General features: G+C 46.7%; 1 protein-coding gene across 5 annotated transcripts in view; it reads left to right on the top strand.

The window, feature by feature from the left end:
* Positions 1 to 1,433: 1,433 nt before the first annotated feature.
* Positions 1,434 to 10,015, top strand: part of Pacsin2 (protein kinase C and casein kinase substrate in neurons 2) — a 94,875-nt gene continuing 86,293 nt past the window's right edge. For 2 of the 5 annotated variants that reach the window (XM_027396120.2, XM_027396118.2), the window contains exon 1: positions 1,434 to 1,575. The gene's annotated coding sequence lies outside the window, so the exon portion shown is untranslated. Of the gene's footprint in view, positions 1,576 to 1,694; positions 1,827 to 10,015 lie in introns of those variants that run through there. The other 3 variants (XM_027396114.2, XM_027396119.2, XM_027396117.2) reach the window with 3 other exon arrangements.

Raw genomic sequence — 10,015 nt, 5'->3', positions numbered from 1 at the left:
AGATGTACTTAATCACTGCCTGGCTTATTTTCATTTTTAAAGACAAGGTCTCATATAGCCCAAGTTGGCCATGGGCTTTCTAAGTAGCTAGGATGACCTTGAACTCCTGACCCCTCCTGTTCTACCTACCAAGTGCTATGCTACCACACTGGCCTTTTCTGTTAATTTGCAGGGAAGTTGAGACAGGTTCTCATTATGTATCCCAGACTGACCTTGAATGTCTCTGTCTCCCCAAGTGCTGGGATTATAGGCATATATCTCCATATGTAGCTTCATTTGTTCATTTGTGCCAGTATCTTTCGGTGTATCCCTGGCTTGCCTGGGCCATTTCCTCTTTTTCTTCCAATTAGAGTCTAATTCTGTTGCCCAAGCTAGCCAGGAACTCTCAGACATTCTTTTGTAGCAGCCTCTTGAGTGGATTACAAGCCACTATCCACCGCCATTTACTCTTTACTCCACATAGTACCCAGAAAGTTACCTGCAATCAATTTCTCAGACCCTTTCTCGGGTATCTCTGACAGTGTGAGGCAGTGCTCAGGAAGTTATTAGCTTTTTTGACTCATTATCATTTCCCTCTGTTCCTGGGGCTAACGCCTTATCAGGCAGGACTACTGTGAGAATCAAAATGTCTGTGCATTGCTTGGTGCCCTGAAGGCTTGTCCTCTGGAGGGAAGTTTCTCCACTCCACTTCCTCTTCTTTTTTGTTTATTAAGACACTGCTCTCACTATGTAGCCTTGGCTACCCTGGAACACACTATGTAGACCACGGTGGCCACGAATGCAAAGACACCCGCTTGCCTATGCCTCCTCTGTGTTGGGATTAAATGCGTGCCCTACCACTCCTGACTTGGAGGAAACTTTTTAAATAAAAAGAAGTGTGTGTGTGTGTGTGTGTGTGTGTGTGTGTGTGTGTGTGTGTGTGTGTATGTTTGCCCTCACCACGTGCGTGCCTGGTGCCCACAAAGGGCAGAAGAGGGCGTCAGATTCCCTGGATTGAAGTCACTGACCGTGCACATGGGTGCTTGGACTGGAACCCGGGCCTTCTGGAAAAGCAGCAGTCTCTGCAGATCCGATGAAACTTTCTTAAAGTTCACCTTCTCTAAATTCTCGGTCAGGCACCACAATGCTCCTGGTTGCTAGGAAAACCACGGAACTCTGGCCTGTCTAAGATAAAGTCCTACAGACCCCAGCCTCAGGGCGGCTCCTGGGGAGTGACCCATGCTGGCCTTTCAGCTGCATAAGTAGGCGCTCCTCGTTTGACTGACAGGGGAGGCCGCTAATACTCACCCAGAGTAGTCCCCTTGAGCGTGCTTGGGGGCGTGCTGCCTCTGCTCCGGTCTGCCCAATCCGGGGAGCGGAAGGGGTTGGAGGGCGGGGCCTTGATCCCGGCAGCCAATGGGAAGAACACAGCGGGCGCGGCGGGGGCGGCGCGGTCTTGGCTGGCGGCAGAAGCTGCCGCGGCGGGTCTGGGCAGGGCCGGGCAGTGAGCTCGGCTGGAGCGGAACGGGAAGGGGTCGGAGTCGCAGCCTGGCCGGGCGGCGTTCATAGCGGGACCCGAGGCCAGCGGCGGTCGAGGTGAGGGGTGCGCCGCGACGGTTGAGACGCGGGTCGGTGGCCGCGCCTACCCCTGTCAGGCCGCGCCGGGGCCGAGCTCGCGGGGGCGCGCCGCTCGAAACTTCTAGTCCGCGCGCAAGGGGCCACGCACCGGCGGTAGGAGCGGGGGAGGCCCCAGGGGCGGCCGGAGCGGGCCGGACCCATGCGGGCGTACTCCTGGGGTGCTTTGCGGACTCCCATTTCCGTCCTTCCCACGCTTGGTGTCTTCGGTGGTGAGTGCCAAGCCTGCCTGGTGAACATGACCTAGGGGTGTGTGGAGAGACAGGAAAGGCTGGATGCTGTCCTTTTGACTTTCATAGTTTTCTAGACACGTTGGATCCGAAGTGTCAACTGCCTCTCTCCTCCAGTGGGGCTCAAAAGCCGCGTTCTTCTCTCCCTAAAGACTCCAGGCTTGCGGAGGCCCCCCTCTCAGACGGTCGGCTTTTCTTTCTTCAGGACTGGATCAGAGGGGCTGGCAGGGGACCTCATGGCCTTAGAGATTAGACCTGGAAGTAGGCACGCCCCAGCGATGCTGCGTTCTTGTTGGGTCCTCAAGGGAAGATGACTTTGGTCCGGGGTTTGCACACCATTCCTGGCTCTTGCCGTCTTTCCTTGACCGCAGCTGCCCTGGGGTTTTGTGATTAAGGGGAGTAGGTTGCTGACGGTCTCCAGGGCTACTCATTACGATGTTTAACAAACACTCCTGCTCTGTTCTGATGTAAATCTATTTAATCCTGAATGGTAGATGTGAGCTCACATCTTCCTCTCCCACTGCAGGTTTTTCAGTTTGCTTAAGTTCTGTTCTTGTGCCCCTAGGCTTGACAGCTTGGAGCCCTTCGCAAAGGGATCATCCAGGTGGGCAGTGTTCTGTGTTAGACCCCCTTTTCCGTCGTAGGGTATTTGAGCACTGAATGAGTGCCAGTCTAGTTGGGATTCTTTTTGATTTACTTGGAACACTTTTGGTTTGTACATTTACATTTAACTGTAGAGTTTGGCAGTCTCCTGGTGAAGCTATCCTGAGCCATGAGGCCATTACATGAAAAACTTGTGTGATGTGTGTTTTTTCCCCTGTGGTCTGGAGACTTTAAAGAAACTGACCATTAGGCTGATGGGTACTTATTACGTGGGAAAGTAACTGAGCACAAAGGAGTAGAAAGAAGACTGATTAGATGTCTTCTGTCTGTGCAGGATTTTTTTTTCCCCCTTCAAGACCGGGTTTCTCAGTAGCCCTGGCTGTCCTGGAACTCCCATCTATTGACCAGGTGGCCTCAAACTGGCAGAGACCTGCCTGCCTCTGCCTCTGGAGTGCTGAGGCTAAAGGCTTGTGTCACCAGCGCCCCGCAACTGTGCAGGATTTTTAAAGAATAACTATTCGTTGGAATAGAAATGGTATTTTAGTTCATGTTGTTTTGAAAGCTAGAACTTGTTACTTCTGAACACAGTAATTAATCCAAAAGTGTGTGCATGCAAGATATAACATCTGTTAGAGGCTTTTGCTTGGTCCAGAGTGCCAGCACGGATTTCTGATGGCCCCGCATTTCGGGATGTTATGGAATATCAAATAATAGCAGTAAATTACTAACTGGCACCTTGTGAAGTATACCCAAGTGCTCTCTGGCCAAGCTCACCTGAAACCCAGGTGACTGACTCTGGCCTGCCTTATCTACATCCCATTGTATTTGGCTTCCTGGAGGCCACCCTTTAGATTATGTAGGTAATTATCATGTTCACAAGAGCTGTAGTGCCTGCCCAGTTTTTTTCCAGTTGTTTGGAACCACAGCTGCATACCTGAAGGCAGCAGAGGGAGGCAGGGCTTCAGTTGATTTGCCTGCTAGGGGCAGAGTCCTTTATGGCCTCTGCATATATCCTACTCACTCCTGAAAGTAGGCCTGAGAGCAAGGTCTAAGTGGGCCTTAACTTGTTCCTCCTGATGGCTCTGGCATGGGGATGGCTGTTTGAGAGTTTTTTTTTTCTTTCCGATTTTTAATATTCAGATGGTTGTGCTGACTAAAGACCATCTTAAAAGAATAGGTTACCAAGGCCTTGCCGGGGGTGGTTCAGTCAGTAAAGCACATAATGTGCAAACATAAAGGACACCTGAGTTCAAATCCCCAGCAAAAAAATAAGACCAGGGCAGGGAGATGGCTCAGTGGCTAAGAGCATTCACTCTTACAGAGGACCTGGGTTTAATTCTCAGCATCCACATGGTACCATAACCATCTGTAACTCCAATCTCAGGCGCTCCTACACCCTCTTCTGACCTCTGACGGCATCAGGAATGTACATGTTGCACATACATACATGTAAGCAAGCATTCATACTCATAAAATTAAGAAATCCTGCTGGGCAGTGGTGGCACATGCCTTTAATCCCGGCACTGGGAGGCAGAGGCAGGCAGATATAGTGAGTTTGAGGCCAGCCTGGTCTACAAAGCAAATGCCAGGACAGCCAGGACTGTTACAAAGAGAAACACTGTCTCGAAAAGCAAAAAAAAAAAAAAAAAAAGCAAAAAAAAAAAAAGAAATCTTAAAAAAAAGTGGTGCCTGACATCAATCTCTGACCTGCACTTACACACACACACACACACACACACACACACACACACACACACACACACACACACGGCACTTGCCTTTGGGAGGCTAAGGTAGGGAAATCTCTAGTCCGAGGCCAGCTTAACTGTGTAGTGAGACCCCATCTCAACAAAGGCTAGTTCTCCAAATATTCTGCATAAGCAGACTTTTTTTTAGAGACAACTGGTTTGCATTTTTAAAATGATATTTCATTTGTTTGTTACGTGTGTGTGTGTGTGTGTGTGTGTGTGTGTGTGTGTGTGTATGCATTCGTGTACATGCATGTATGCATATGCCATGGTGTGCATGTGGAGGTCAGAGGACAGCTTACAGGAGTTTTCTCCTCTCCTCCCACCATGTGGATAACAGGGATGGAACTCAGATTAATCTGTCAGGCTTGGCAGCAAGTGTCTTTACCTGCTGAGCTATTTCTCTCTGTCCAGATCTTTTAATTTTCATTTAAAAATAAAAACTTCTATTTTATTAAAAGATAATACCTCAGAAGGCAGAAGCAGGCAGATCCCAGTGAGTTTGAGGCCAGCCTGGTCTACACAATGAGTTCTAGGACAGCCAGGACTATTACACAGAAACCCTGTCTCGAAAAACAAACAAAGCAAAAGAAGATAATACAGTTATTTAGTGTGTGTGCATATGCCATAGTGTGTGTGTGGCAGTCAGAGGACAACTGTAGGAGTCAGTTCTCTCCTTCCACCTTGTGGGTTCTGGGGATTGGACTCAGGTTGTAAGGGTTGATGGTTCCCTTCTCCCAAACCCTAATTTTTTTTTTCTTTACCTGCACCCCGCCCCCCCCAGCTTTCTTCCCCCTTGTGCTGGGGATGGAACTCTGTGTGTACATCTTATGCAAGCAGTCTACTACTAAGCTGTGCCTCTAGCTCACTTAAATTTCAGCTTAAAAATACTCATTCATTTCTTGGGTCTAGACACTGAACTAGATAGAGAAGAAGATACAGCAGTGGGATATAGTGGTAGCAGCTATCAGAGTCCTCAGTGGCTGGTGGCTTTAGAATGGAACCTTGCTGGAACATTGAGGATGTAGTGGTAACAGCGATCAGAGTCCTCAGCAGCTGCCTTAGAAAAGAACCTTGCTGGAACATTGAGGCCGGATCTGAGCTGGAACTTATTGTGTGGCTGTTCTTGGCCTCAGAATTAAGGCAATTTTCCTGCCTCAGCCCTTCAAGTGCTGTTTCAGGCTTGAGCCATTACATCTGCTTTGATGTAATTCTTCTCGGGATGGCAGAGTGGGAGATAGATGGGGGCCAGAAGCCCTGCCCCCCCGCCCCCCAGACAGGGTTTCTCTGTGGCTTTGGAGGCTGTCCTGGAACTAGCTCTTGTAGACCAGGCTGGTCTGGAACTCACAGAGATCTGCCTACCTCTGGCTCTCGAGTGCTGGGATTAATGGCATGCACCACCACCGCCCCACCACCCTGGGCTCTTTCTAGCCTTCCCTCCACTAACTCTGAGTCTAGGAGGATATGCAGATCTTAGGGTCTCATTATTTATATTTGTAAGATGAGGGGCTTAGAAGTTCTGAGAACAGTTGTGAGATATTCTTTTCTTCATCACAGGAAAAGAAGCACACATGTAAACAACTTGAGGCCAGCATCCAGTGTAAGGACTGCCACACTGCAGCCCTAAGCAGTCTCCCTCCTGATGTGGTCATCGGGTAGTGAGCACATATCATCCTAAGCTGCCTCTCGCCTCAGAAAATCTGTAATCCTATTTTCCCTGTCATCTTGGAGCTAATAATAATGGTGACTTTCAAAAGCCCATACATGGAGGACACACATTCTGAAGGATTGTCCCCTCATTATTTTGTACTCAGACATCTGAATGACACGAGTTGTGGTAAAGAAAGTGGTGTCAGGCCTGGCCATTGCTTTGTAGAATTCATTCTGGGTCTAGCCAGAACTTGGGCTCTTGGATGCCAGCTTGGGGTTTTTCGGTAGGTTCTACTTCCATGGTGGTTGTCATGAGTTGTTGGCATCATATATCTCCTAGATTGTCACTTAGAGAACAAGTTTTGTTTGTCCATTGAAGTACTGTTTTTCCTTTGGAATTTGAATCTTAAATACCTTTCTGTCTTGACGATGAAGAACTTGTTTTAGTTTTTAAATGTTTTTTAATGTTTATTTTTTTATTTTATGTGAATGAGTATTCTGCCTGTATGTCTGCCTATATACTGTGTGTGTTGGATCCCCTGGAACTGGAGTTATGAGCTGCCATATGAGTGCTGAGAATTGAACCCAGGTCCTCCGGGAGAGCAACCAGTACTCTTAACTGGTGAGTCATCTCTAGTTTTTGTTCTTTAGCCTTTTTCACAGGGGAAAATTTGTAGGATGTGAGTGTTTTGGGCAGACTTATTTAATGTTTATTGATTAAAGAATATATTTAAATGATTACTTCTTAGTTGCTTAGCACTTGGGAAATCTGTGAAGTAAATACATGTTAAGTGGAAATTAGAAATTAAGTCAGACCTGGTGGTGCATGCCTTTGAGCTCCAGCACTTAGGAGGCAGAAGCAGAGGCAGGTGGATCTCTGAGTTGGAAGTCAGCCTGGTCTACAGAGTGAATTTTAGGACAACCAAGGCAACACAGTGAAACCCTGTCTTAAAACAAAGAAAATCTCAAATCTTAGAGTTGACCTATTCAAGCATATCCTCATTGATGATATGTTCCCTGAGTAGAATCCCCCAGTAATTTGAAATTGGACATGAATTGTGTTGATGACTGTCTTAGTTACTTTTCTCTTGCTGTGATAGAACAGTTGAGGACTCACATCTTGATCAGAAAGTAGGAGGTACAGAGAGAGAGGAGAGAGAGAGAGAGTGAGAGAGAGAATGCATATTGGGAATGGTGTTATGGGCTTTTGTAAGCTCAAAGCCATCTACCAGAGGCACATCTCTTCCTATAAGGCAACACCTCCTAATTCTTTCTAAGCACTTCCATAAACTGGGTACCAAGCTTTTAAACATAAGAGTCTAAGGGTGCCTTTTTCAAATAACCACAGTGACCATTACTGTTCCACAGTGGCTTCTCGTGACCGTTAGGTTCCTAATGCTTTATGAATTATCTCAGCTGTATAAAGAGCAAGTGTTTAAGAAAGGACAAAAAACTTAAAAACTGCACAGGTTAAATGATCTTTTTTTCCTATTTTTTAAAAAATATTATTCTGTGTATGCATGTGTATGTATGTCTGCATGGGCATGGCAAGTGCATTTACCTGCCAAAATTTGCCAAGCCATCTGTGGTGGTTTGAATAAAAATGGCCTCCATAGGCTCATATAACTGGATGTGTAGTTATCAGGGAGTGGTACTATTTGAGAAGACTTAGGAGGTGTTGTTGGAGTAGGTGTGGCCTTGTTGGAGGAAGTGTCTCTTTAGGGGTAGGTGTTGAGGTTTCAAAAGCCCATGCCAGGCCCAATCTCAGGCTCCGCTTATATCAGGATGTAACCTGTCACCATGCTCCCTGCTATGATGATGATAAGCCTCAAAGTGTAGGCCAGCCACAACTAAATGCTTTCTTTATAAGAGTTGCCTTGGTCATGGTGTCTCTTCACAGCAACAGAACAGTGACTAGGATACCTCTTCACTGGCTTATTTCTGAAAATAATTGACCTGGTCAGATGTATTGGTTACTCAGGCATTGGCCTTCGTAGTACTGCATAGAGTAGAGTACCCCTCAAACAGCCAGTGTGGAGGAGTCCCTGTCCTTCTATCATGTTATCCCGATGTGTCAGGAGGCAGCCAACCACAGTTTGAGATTATGGCATGGAAAAAGTGTTTGTTCTTGGACTGAAGAGATGACTCAGTGGTTTTCCAGAGAACTGGAGCCAGAAAAGGGTGTCAGATCCCCTGCAAATGGAGTTAATAAGAGTTTGTTAGCTGCCGTGTGGGTGCTGGGAACTGAACTTGGGTCCTCTGGAAGTGAAGTACATGCTCTTAATTGCTGAACTATCTCTTAGTTCTTTGTTTTGTTTTACTTTGTTTTATTTAATTATTTTTAGTCTTTTGAGACCATGCTGGTCTCAAACAGAGATCTGCCTGCCACTGCCTCCTGAATGTTGGGATTAAAGGTGTGCACCACCATGCCCAGCTCTTACTTTGTGTTTTTAATGTGTGTGTGAGATTTCCTGCAGGCATGCATTTGTGGAGGTTTGAGAACAACCTTTGGGACCCCCCCCCCCCATTATCTAGTGTGATCTGGTGATCAAATTCAGATTGTCAGGCTTGTATTTGAGTTCCTTTATGCTGAGCCATATTAATAATCCCATTTTTTGTTTGTTTTAATCATTTGTGTGTGAGTGTTTTGCTTGCATGTATGTATGTGTACCACATGTTTGACTGTTGTCCAGGGAGGTCAGACAAGGGTGTCTCCTGGAACTGGAATTGCACAGTTGTTAGTTGCCATGTAGGTCCTCTGGAAGATCAGTGTGTGCTCTTAACCATCGAGCCATTTCTCCAGTCGCAGTAGCCCTGTTTTTAAGAGAGGATGTAACCTGGCGGGCTTTGAACTCATCGTCTTCTTGTCTTAACAATTTTAGAGTTTAGATTATAGGCATTTTACTTGACTGTTCTTGGGCTGAGATCATTTATCAGTGTGTGAAGGAAGAATAGGCAAGGTGGATTGAAGAGGTGTGTTCTGGCTACTGTTATATAGAGACCTTGGTGCCTGGTTCAGCTCATAGTTCTAGGATTCGAAGATTAAGGTCTCATGCTCTATAGGACAGCTGGGTCTAGAAAATAATTGTGTTTCACCGCGTCAGTACCAGCTAGAAACAGGTCCACCTGTAGAGAGACACAAAGGAGGGCTGGTCTGGCTGCTCTCAGCACGCTGCAGAGCTTTACTCCAGGGAGGGCCTTTGCCAGAAGTGAGCTCCAGAGTCATCAAGAATGTGGTTGCACATGGTGTGTGGGGTTGTTGAGTGTGGTGGGAGGGCAGCTTCAGGATGTGAGCTCTTTGTAGGCTAAGGTTAGGGTCTCAACTTTTCTCTAGCTAATGAATTCAGTGGGGAGCCTTCCAGGGTTATGAACAGGATGATCTTGGCACGAGTGGATGGGATTTCACAAATATTACCAATGTCCTCAAGGCTTGAGGATTGATTGCCTTGGCAGCTCCTAGAAAGCAAGTAGTTTAATTTTGTAAGAAAGGGGCTTCTAGGGAGGGCTGGCCTCAGTCATTGATTGAGCTCCATTGTCTAAATGTTCACTTATGCTATTGGGGTGAGGAGGGTGTTGTCATACAGCCTGTGTCCTGTTTTTGTTTTGATTGGCTTATTCTCAAAAGTCTGTAAGGCTAGCTCCTGCAGATGAGAAAAGGCAATACAGCAGCAACAAACCAGAGGTCAGAAGCATGGTGGTAGACCTGGGACCAGGTGATCATCCATGCCTGGTCAAATGGTTCAACATTTCGGAGACTAGGTGTCCTTTTTTGAACTGCTGTTAACATAGTGGCTCTAGGCATTTGCTTATGAAGAACAGAAATCTTTTCCTCAAAGTTCTAGAGTCTGGAAGCCTGAGGTGAGGGCACAGTAGTGTTGGGCTCTCTTCTGGGTTACAGATCCAACTTCTGCTTATACACTTAAACAGCTGAAAGAGGGTATGGGAGATCTCTGAGTTCCTTCTTAAGAAAGGACACTAATCTCATTCTTGGGGACTTCACCTCCATGACCTAATTAGTTTCCTAAGACTCCTTCTCCTAATATCATAATGACACTTAGATTTGAGCATGAGAATTTGGAGTGGGTCCCTGACTCTGGATTGTGGTAGGTGCTGTGCAGTCACAGACCAAGAGCTCAATCTGTAATACTTAGTTATTTTGTATCAGCATGA

This window comes from Cricetulus griseus, chromosome 2 (genome assembly GCF_003668045.3).
Source record: "Cricetulus griseus strain 17A/GY chromosome 2, alternate assembly CriGri-PICRH-1.0, whole genome shotgun sequence".
Taxonomy (NCBI): domain Eukaryota; kingdom Metazoa; phylum Chordata; class Mammalia; order Rodentia; family Cricetidae; genus Cricetulus; species Cricetulus griseus.
This window is presented reverse-complemented; position numbering and strand designations above follow the sequence as displayed.